This window comes from Mus pahari, chromosome 6 (assembly GCF_900095145.1).
Source record: "Mus pahari chromosome 6, PAHARI_EIJ_v1.1, whole genome shotgun sequence".
NCBI classification, from domain to species: domain Eukaryota; kingdom Metazoa; phylum Chordata; class Mammalia; order Rodentia; family Muridae; genus Mus; species Mus pahari.
The window spans coordinates 83,455,942-83,467,184 of NC_034595.1; positions in this window are offsets into that span (position 1 = coordinate 83,455,942).

The following is an 11,243-nucleotide window of genomic DNA, read 5'->3' on the forward strand; positions in this document are numbered from 1 at the left end:
GAATCCTTCCTAAAAGTAAAAAAGAAAATTGACTTTCTGATCTTCAGAGGTAAAACCATAGGCTCCATTTATGAGGCAAATGATTTTTGTGGAGGCAAACCAGAAGACACTAATACTCTAAAGCAGATGATCTTTTGTGACCTAGCTTCTAAAGAATGAAAGTGGAGGAGACGTAGACTTTTAAATAGTATTCTGCTCTACTAACAAGAGTCCAGGATCCACCCATTAGCCCATTAGAACTCTCACCACAACCTCCTCAAAGTAGCCTTTATGTCCCCGTTTGACACATGACAAAACTGAAGCTCTCAAGAGGTGTGCTGGCCGAAGTCAGGTGGCTCAGTCATGTGCAACTTGTTCAAAGGCAGTATGCCTCCACAGCAGAAACTCTGCCCCACCAGTGAGAAGAGAAGGAAGTGAATATCTAAGAGGCAGGCCGGCACTTGTGGTTGATGCCTAAACCAGATCTATTAATTAGGAGTAAGAGACATAACTGTAAAGTGGCCTAGAATGGGTGTGTCAGCACATCTCTGTGGCAGGGCCTCTGTGGGAAGCTCAGCTGCCGTTTGAAGATGGCTAGGGCGGCTAGAACCTGAGGGACTCGCTGGCTGTGCTCAGAGAAATCTGCTGCTTCCCTCCCTCTTTCATTCAGTAAACAGTTTTGACCATGGAGTGTGTGCCAGTTGCTAGGCTTGGCGGTGGCAATCCAGCAGTGAAGCCGCCAGCCTGGTGAGGGATGGGGAGGTGTGCTAGACACTGGTTGGACGCATCCCTCCCCTACCCCTCCCCCATGCCTTGCATATTTTTTGGTCAGGCAAGGTCTCCTTCTTCCTCCTGTTGCCATACTCTCTGGACTCTTGCATCAGCCTTGTTAAAGCCACTGATTGGCCAGAGCTCTTTTGATTCCTGAAGACATGTCTAGATCAGATCTGAAAGGTTTTTTTGAGACTTCTTCAATTTCAGACCCTGTCAGACTATAAACCTAACGGGATTCTCATTTTTTTTTTCAGAATTAATTTTATGGCATCAAATTCTAGAATCAAATCAAATTATTTTATTATAATGCCTTTACATTGTAACCATTCCAGGCACTATGGTTTATCACTCCTTGTGGGGGGTTCCCCCCCTTAAACTCTTACTATTTTTCAGCTCCCCAACTGCAGAACAGTTTCTGCCCAGGGAAATCTTGTAGGAAAGAAGCCCCTCTCGCTCCGATAGATTGGCTTGATAAAACCAAAGGAGACACTGCACACACCCACCAGAAGCTTAAGTTCACTTACTCATTAAGCAGCCATTGTGTGAAATCCCGAACAAGGACCAACCCTGACTTCACCTCTTTGAGTTGTCACAGATCCCCAGAAACAGAGTCAGCTCCGATCCTAACAGCGACTCGGACGCTTGTTTTTGTCTCTATTCACCAAATTAAGCCCCTTCCTTTCCCAACTCTTGAATCTGTTTTCTTTATCTACAAAATCAAGGAAGTTCGTTCGGAAGAAGATCTCTCTCAGATCAATGTGCAGAGTTTGTCTTGATAAAGTCACTTCCCTCGACTGCACATTTTGGATAGAAAACGTCAAGTTTGGAAAAGCTCATCCTTAGTAAAATATGAAAGCTCATCTATTCTGGGTGCTTTCGGTGCAATTAGCTGGACCTTTCTAGTTTGATCAGTTGAGCGAGCCCGCAGCGCCCCCTGCTTGCCAGATCTTGCTACAGCTCAGCCCCGGTGAACTGAAAAAAAGGCTTCCAGGGCCGCTCCAAATGATTCTGTACAGAAGATTGTCAGGCCCCATATCAGGGCGTCAAGGTCTTAATAAGCCGACAGGCGTTGGCTAAGTAAATATCGTGTGGCTGCTGAAGTCTAGCAAGAAATAAGCTTTCATAAAACTTCACAGCCTATTTCTCCCATTGCGTTGGCTTACCTTCTCATCCCAGAGACAGGAAGCCTCTGCTCAAGACAGAAGGAATCACTAAAAACCCTCGGGAATCTGTCTGCGGCATGGAGACCAGATCTTAAGGTCCAGCCAACCGACACTTTAACAGGCTGATCCGGTAGCTTGATTTAAAAAAAAAAAAAATTGTTTCCTATGGTGTTCTCTTACTCCCACTCTACTCCAACGGGCCCTACTACCTATCATGTTGGGAAGAGGGGGTGAAGGGTGGATGCAGTCCTAGCTTTTTAAACCGTGTAAAATCAGAACAAGTCATTTCTCTCTGCCCCTGTTTCCTGCTGTGTCAAAGCAGGGCTGTTGTGAGCACGAAAGCTAATGCAGAACTCTTCAACAGGGCAGCCGGGGTTGTTATTTATATTGCTGTTTTCCCCAAAGTATCCTTTGCTAAAGCTGCATCACTCCTCCCCGACCCCTTTGGTGCTCAGCAACAGGCTCTTCTTACGTAAATCGCGGTGGCCAATGAGCAGGGAGGTGGGCGGGGTTTATAATAAGCCAATAGGAGCCTGCAGCGACGCTCGGGATAGGACTAGGCATGTTTCCAGGCTGACAAGGCAAGCGAGTCTCCGAAGCTGTTGGAGACCTGAAAGGTCTTTAAAATCATCTTGCTCTGCCTATCAACCGGGCTCTGATTGGTCTAAAACTCAGCGCCTGCCTCTCTCCTCTGTCCTCCCTGAGCAGGAAGGGAGCTGGTAGCTCAAGGCTTTTTTTTTTTTTTTTTTAATATTTGAGACTAGGTCTCCTGTACTCCAGGCCCATAACTCAAATCCGGAACTCAAACTCGTTATGTATCCAGAGGCTGATCTTAACTTTATGATGGCCCTGCCTCAGCTTCCCAAGTATCTGGGATTGCAAGTCTGTATTGCCTCCCCTGGTGTTTTAAATCTCTACACATTTTTTTTTAATCTATTTACACACTTAAGTGCTTCGATGTGTTACATTTTTAATATTAAAGAGACCCTCAAGCAGGGCATGATAATGGCTGTTCAAGGCCACACTGAGCTACAGAGTGATTTATCTCAGTAAGTGCTAGTATCAAAAATAAATAATTAAATAAATAAATAAATAGTGAAAGAGAAGCCTGTTTGTTGTTTAAAGACTAGAAAGGAACGACTATTGATTTTCCTACTTTAGACCCCTGAGTAGGTGGCTTTCCAGACCTGGCTGCATGATCTTTGCAGTTTTTACTTCTTATTTGTATTGTCCTTTGGGGGGGGGGGTAGGAGGGTATCGAGACAGGGTTTCTCTGTATAGTCCTGGCTGTCCTGGAACTCCCTTTGTAGAACAGGCAGGCCTTGAACTCAGAAATTCACCTGCCTCTGCCTCCCAAAATCTGGCCACCTCTGCCCAGCTTGTATTGTCTTTGTAAGCTCTTAAATAATGCAGGGTCTCTTGTAGCACAGGCTTTCCTTGGTCTTTCATAGCCCGGGGGATGACCTTGACTGACCGGTCATCGTGCGTACAAGCTGGGGTGCTTAGATTATACACCTGTGCTACCATCATTCTGGGCTCTTCAACTTTTCATTCTTTACAAAAAATAATCTGGGCTCTTCAACTTTTAATTCTTTACAAAAAATAAGTTGCTTGTTTATTTTAGGTTTATGTGCCTGTGTATACACTAATGTGCACAAGGTGCCCACAGAGGCCTCTGCTACATGAGACCTTATCTTAACAAAAAACATTTGAGAGTTCACCTAAAATCCCCTAAGTATGATTTCTCTTGTGACACTGAGGTCATCAGCCAGTAGCTAGACTTGTCTTGTCCTGTTTTCAGCAATCATGAAGCACACGGACCATTTAATTTATCCACGTTATCTATAAGAATCTGAGTCCAAAACCTCCAGGAAAGATCTATCTTCCATTCCTCAACCTAGCTGAGCCTGGCGGCCCATGCCTGTAAACCCAGCTCCTGGGGAGGCTGAGGCAGGCAGATCCTAAGACTAAAGGCCGGTTGGAGAGTTTAGTGAGACCCTGTTCCCCAGTTCCAAAATGAAAAGTAAAGAGATGAGGGGGGCTGGAGAGACGCCTCAGCAGTTAAGAACAGCAGCTGCTCGTCCAGAGGACGTAGGTTCTAGCACCCAGACAGTGTCTCACAATCAGTTCCAGAGAATTCAGTGTCTTCTTCCAGCCGCCACTAGTACCAGGCATGCAAGTTGTGCATAGACATACATACACATGCAAGACACCCATACACATCGAAATAATAATTTAAGCAAAAACAAGAAGTGCACTTTGAGGCCAGACATTTGGGGGTAGGAAGACAAGGGCTGGGGTGTGAGAGAGCATGGGTGCATGTGTGTTCTCACGTGTGTCAAGGCACACCTGTGGAAGCCTGAAGGCACCTGGTGGGAGTCAGTTTTCTCCTTTTGACCATTTGATACTGGGATGCAACTCAAGTCCTTATGTGGTCGGCAAGTGCCCTTATGCACAGAGTCATCTCGCCTGCCCCGCTTTCTTGTGTTGGAGATCAAGCCTTGGGCCTTAAGCATGTTAGGCAACTGCCCCACCACTGAGTTCAGTATCCTCCACTTCCTTCTACTTTTGCAAGTACTTATTTACACACACCTTTGCTCAGGGTCAAGGTGTAAGGCAACCGCAGGAGTTTCTCACTACTTTCCTGACTTTTCTCCTCTCCTTTAGGTAGTAGTGAAGTAATCATTAACTGCTCCCTCCCACTTAACAGACAAGGTCTATTATTTTGTGCAGCTGACATTAAAAACTTGGGCTCAAGCCTGGTGTGGTGGCTCAGGCCTTTAGTCCCCAGCACTCTGGAAGGCAGAGAGAAGTGGATCTCTGAGTTTGAGGCCAGCCTGCTCTACAGAATACGTTCCAGGATGGCCAGGGATACATGGAGAAACCCTGTCCCCAAAAAACAAAACAAACAAACAAGAAAAAGAAAAAAAGAGAAGAAAGGAAAGGAAAAGAAGAGAAAAGAAAAGAAAAATGGACAGGAGAGATGGCTCAGTATTTAAGAGCACTGACTGATCTTCCAGAGGTCCTGAGTTCAATCCCCAGCAACCACATGGTGGCCCACAACCATCTGTAATGGGGATCCAATGCCCTCTTCTGTTGTGTCTGAAGACAGCAATTTATTTATATACTCACATATATAAATAAATCTTTAAAAAAAGAAAAGAAGGAAGGAAGGAAGGAAAGAAGGAAAGAAAAAAGAAAAGAAAAGAAAAAGCGTTAGGCTCGGGGGATCGTCTAGCCTCAGCTCCTAAGTGGCTAGAATCAGGAGTTTGCTGCCACAAAAAAGAGTTTTTTTTTGTTTTTTTTGTTTTTGATTTTTCGAGACAGGGTTTCTCTGTATAGTCCTGGCTGTCCTGGAACTCACTCAGTAGACTAGGCTGGCCTCGAACTCAGAAATCCTCCTGCCTCTGCCTCCCGAGTGCTGGGATTAAAGGCGTGCGCCAACACGCCCAGGGTTCACTTTTAAATCTTAAGAATTAATTGTTTTATGTGTGTAGGTGTTTTGCCTGCATGAATGTCTGTAAACCATTTGCATGCCCGGTGACCATGGAGGAGAGAAGAAGGCATTGACTCTCCTGGAACTGGAGTTAAAGATGGCTGTGAGCCATCGTGTAAAGGCTGGGGTTCAAACCTGGGTCTTTTGGACCCTAAACATAATTTTCAAAGGGAGTGGGACTGGAGAGATAGCCCAGCAGTTAAGAGCATGTGGTATAGCCAGGCAGTGGTTGCGCACGCCTTCAATCCCAGCACTTGGGCGGTAGAGGCAGGCGGACTTCTGAGTTCCAGGACAGCCAGGGCTATACAGAGAAACCCTGTCTCAAAAAACAAACAAAAACAAAAACAAAAACAAAAAAAAAGAGAGCATGTGGTATTCTTACAGAAGACCTGTGTACAGTTCCCAGCACACACATGGCAGCTCACCGACATCAGCTGCTAAGAGCATCGGATGCTCTTACAGAGGATGCAGGTTTGGCTCCTGGTACCCTCCGTGTTGCTCACAACCATCAGGAACTCCAGTTCCTTGGATGGAGGGTTTACTTCTTGTTCTGGCCTCTCCAGCACTAGGTGCCCACTGTCCGTGTGCTCAGACATACATGCAGGCACACACACAGAAAATAAATACATAAGTAAAGCTTCACAAAACCAATATCCTGAGATGTTCAAGAGCGTCTGTGTCCCCAGTGGACAACACAGATTTCTATTTAAAAGCCAGCTGGATAGAAGCTCTGAGATAGAAGTTACACATAATACTTGGCATTTTACCATCCTAAAAAAATAAAATATCTACAAACCAAAGCAATTGTGTATGACTGTCCACGCCAATAATTCTAGCACTTGGGAGGTAGGAGCAGGAGGATCAGAAGTTTGAGGCCATCCTGGGCTACATGAGACTGTGCGAAAAACAAAAAGAAATTTGTTTTATTTCCATAACTAAACGGATGAATGAGTTACACATTTGGAAGAGTCGTGTTTTTTTGTGGACCTGTGTATTTAATGCATTTGTCCCTTTGCCCAAGCCAAAAGGCTTCTTGGGCTACAGATGTAAATAGTTGTAGGGAAAACATGGAAGGAACAGAGCCAGCATTTTCAGGGTTCCTGGGGATGGCACCAGAACCTCTCCACCTTAGGGTTTTTTTGGAGGGGGAGTGGGGGGGGGAGAAAATACAGTAGCCAATTAACTCTTTGATCTGAGGGAATAAGCTATACCTTGTTTTCGGATGTGAGAACAAGGAGATCTGTGATGATAAGGAGTTGGGTATGGTGGTGCAGGCCTGGAAACCAGGATAGTTGGTGTAATATCCAAAATGAATTCGAGACCACCCAGTACCTTCCCCCTTCGAAAAGGACTTTCCAAAATGTACTAGCAGGCCAAGTGCAGATAAGAGCCAGATAAGGAAGCTGGCTGACTAAACAAATGTAAAAACATAGTTTTAGCGGTCAAAATGACTGAGCCTACAAGCTGCTAAAACAATATTAGCTGTCCTCAGAGAAATAACCATAACAAGATTAACAATTCTCCTGCCCCCGCCCCACACTGAATTCTGAGAAAGACCACAAACCACCCTGACCTTGTTGCTAGAATCCCCCTGGCGTTGATAGCAGTGACGTTAATAGCTGCGACTGATCCATAAGTTCAAAATGTGTTACTGTTTTGCTGACCAAAATCATAATAACCAAACCATGGGGGCAAGCAAAGTGAGGGACCAGGCCAAAGGGTTACTTAGTCACTATACAAACCAACCAATGCCTGAAAGGGTTACTTGCTACACCAATGAGAACCCTGTTGCTCAAATCTGTCCCTTACAAAGATATAAAAAGTGTGTTCTTTCTTTGTTCTGGGTCTCTCCTCTGGCCTGCGTGCTGAGAGGGGAGTCCCCAACATGTTGGATCAAAAAAAATCCTCATGTGTTTTACAGCAATGGCAGTGGTGTCTGTGGTCTTTGTGAGTGAGGGTCTTTTGACGAATTCCAACAGTGGCTGGAAGAGCTGAGGTAGAAGCAGGCTTGGGCTATAGACTAAGATGCTGTCTCAAAAGGAAAAACCAAAAAAAAAAAAACAAACAAAAAACAAAAAACAAAAAAACACAAAAAAACAAAAATCGGGGTTCTGGGGTGGTGACAGCGCATGCCTTTAATCCCAGCACTCAGGAGGCAGAGGCTGTCAGATCTCTGAGTTTGAAGCTATGCTCTACAGGGTAAGTTCCAGGGCAGCCAGAGCTACATAGAGAAAAAAAAGAAAGACCAAAAGAGAAGTGAAATAGTAATTTAAAAAAATGGGGGTGGGGGATGGGCTGGAGAGATGGCTCAGTGGTTAAGAGCACTGACTGCTCCTCCAGAGGGTCCTGAGTTCAATTCCCAGCAACCACATGGTGGCTCACAACCATCTGTAATGTGATCCAATGCACTCTTCTAGTGTGTCTGAAGACAGCTGCAGTGTACTCATATAAATAAAAGATAAATCTTGAAGAAAAAAGTATTTACATAGGTTGATGTAAAATGCAGCAGAAGCTGGGGAGATTAAAGTATTTGCTGCACAAGTGTGAAACCCAAGTTGGAATCCTCAGAAGCCACACAAGGCCGGGTGGATGTGGTAGGTAGCTGGTGGCCCACCTGTGACTCTAGTACTCAGAAAGCCAGGCCAAGGGAGCCCCAGAGCAAGTTGACTTGGCAGACCAGACTAGCTTTATTGGTGAGTTCTGGATTCAACTGAGGGACTGTGCCTCACATGCCACACATGTACACACACACACACACACACACACACACACACACACACATACACACACACACTATGCTGGGCTTGGTAGTTCATGCCTGTAATCCCAGCATTGGGGAAGCCAAAGTGAGAGGATTGTTATTTCTGGCTAGCCTGAGCAACATAATGCTTTAAGGAGTAAAACTTCATTAATATAGGAAATCCAGCCAGACATACTACCAAGTTCAGGTGATTTATCATTTAAATGGTTAAGGATTCATTTTCTATGATGGACACTAGGTCAGATTTTTAAAATAGGATTTGCATGAGTATTTTGCCTGTATGTATGTGCACCATGTTTGGACCTGATGCCCACGGACTCCAGAAGAGGTCACCAGGCATAGGGTCTCCTGGAATTGAAGTCACAGATGGTTGTGAATCACCATGTGGGTGCTGGGAACTGAATCTCCATCCTCTGTAGGAGTAGTAAATGTTCTTTCTTTCTTTCTTTTTTATATATATATATATTTTTTTAAGATTTATTTATTTATTATATGTAAGTACACTGTAGCTGTCTTCAGACACTCCAGAAGAGGGAGTCAGATCTTGTTACGGATGGTTATGAGCCACCATGTGGTTGCTGGGATTTGAACTCNGGACCTTCGGAAGAGCAGTCAGGTGCTCTTACCCACTGAGCCATCTCACCAGCCCCTCTTTCTTTCTTTCTTTCTTTCTTTCTTTCTTTCTTTCTTTCTTTCTTTCTTTCTTTCTTTCTTTCTTTCTTTCTTTCTTTCTTTCTTTCTTTCTTTCTTTCTTTCTTTCTTTCTTTCTTAAGAATTTTTTTCGAGACAAGGTTTCTCTGTATAGCCCTGGCTGTCCTGGAACTCACTTTGTAAACTAGGCTGGCCTCGAACTCAGAAATCTGCCAGCCTTTGCCTCCTGAGTGCTGGGATTAAAGGTGTGCACCATCACACCCGGCTGAATTTTTTAAATAAGAGCTAGATCTGGTAGTACATGCCTGGAAATTCCAGCACTTCAGACGGTGAGTTAGGAGGATGATAAGTTCAAGGCCAGCCTAGGCTATGTAGCATATATATATCACACCTTTACTCCCATTTGGGAAGCAGAGGCAGGCAGATCTCTTGAGTTTGAAACCAGTCTGGTCTACAGTGAGTTCCAGGACAGTCAGGGCTACACAGAGAAAAACCAAACCAACCAACCAACCAAACAAAAAACAAAGATAAAGAAAGCGAGAATAAACACACTTGGTATGGTGACACAGGTCTATGATCCCAGTGCTGAGGAAGTGGGACTACATGATAAGTTTGAGGCCAGCCTGGGCCTTGTCTGAAACAAAATAAACTCAAGAACAAAGAGAGAGGGGGTTGATGGGGAGGCCAAAAGAGAGAGAAAAAAGTATATTCACTCTTGGGAGCAGAGGCAGAAGGATTGCTATAAATTTGAAGCAGACCATCGTGATTTGCATACAAACCAGCAAGAAAACAAAACAAAAACTAACCAGGGGTCAGGGGGTAAGATTAGCGTTCTCATGAGTTCTTTCTTTTGCAGACTCCCAAGTGATAGATCCCTGGGAGTAGGGTACAGGTGGCTTAGGCATTCTGCTGCCTAAGAAAGAAAAGGAGGGGAGAAGGACTTTCAGGAGGACCAGGAGAAGGAATAAAGGACTGAGGAGCGGGACACAGAGATTAAGTTTTCACGTGGCCTGCCTAGCCTGTGGAAGGTGGTAGACCCTAGCCTGGTACCCCGCCACACTGTGGCTACCCCGCCACCCTGTCACCTCCATGTGCACTGGGGGAATAGTTGCCAATCTCCGGGAGCCAGTTTGCTTTTTCAGAGGCAGGCTTCTTTAAGTACAGTTCCATTGAGCCACACCTCCTCTTGTCTTATCTATCATCCTGTCCCTTTGAGGCCCAGGTCTGAGTGCAGGGCCTAACCTGTTCTCCTCCAGCTTCCCCCACGCATTGCCGCCGTTGGATTACTGCCCACATTTTTGTCTAATCCTTTTTAACCACGTTTCTTTCCCAGTAGGCTGTGGATTCCATAAGAAAAGGAGCTGTGGCTATTTTGTAGCCGGATCTCCAGTGAACACTGCATGCCTAGCATATAGTAGATACCAATAGTAACTTTGCTGGACGGAAAGTTGAAAAGAAATTAAAAGGCTGACTTGTACCGCAGTGCATCGCCCAAGCAAGCCCGCTGAAAGCTTTGGGTTCAGGCCCCAGCATTGCATAAAACTGAGTGTGCTGGAGGCACACACCCACGTACTCTCAAGGTTGGGCTTGGTGGGGAAAGGCACTTACTGTGTAAGCAGGAGGACCTCCCTTTAGATCCCAACACCCACATAGAAATTGGGCGTGGTTTTGTGCATGTTAACTCTGGGCATGGCTGGGAGGAGGGAGGAGATGGGAGGACTGCTAAGGCCGCTGGTTGTTGTTTTTGAGAACCCTTTCCCTGGACAGACACAAAGGAACACCTACCTCCTCCTTATCAGCATCACCAACAAACCAAAGCAGGATTTCACGAAAGCCCAGCTGGGGAAACCGATTCATTTACTAGACTTGATTAGAATATGACTGGCCCATACCACCCATACCACCATAAAGTCATACTTCAACATGTATGAGCACTTCCCTATAGCTGCACAGACAGAATCCTGCCCTTCAGTTAACCTTCCACAGATTGTATATTCAAGCACCTCTCCCAAGTACCAGACCTTGTACAGGCAGGCAGGAGTTACATACAGCTCTCTGGGAAGAGCAAGAGGAAGGAGCTAGAATCTTAGGTAAAGGTTTAGTCACCCTGCCTAGGCCCCTCCTTCTATGAGGGAATGTCAAAAGTGATTTTCTGGGACATTTGTAAGTAGGCACTGCCGTTCTGGGGCAGAAAGAGCCACCTATCCAACACTGGTCAGCCATCCTGGGTAAAAAGCATCCTGGTCCAGCCTCCGTGTATCTTTGGCTATGTGAAAAGTTGAGTTCAAGGCCAGCCTGGGATAAATGAGACCTGACACACACACACACACACACACACACACACACACACACACCTACCTGACACACACACACACACACACACACACACACACACACACACACACACCTAAGGGTTTTT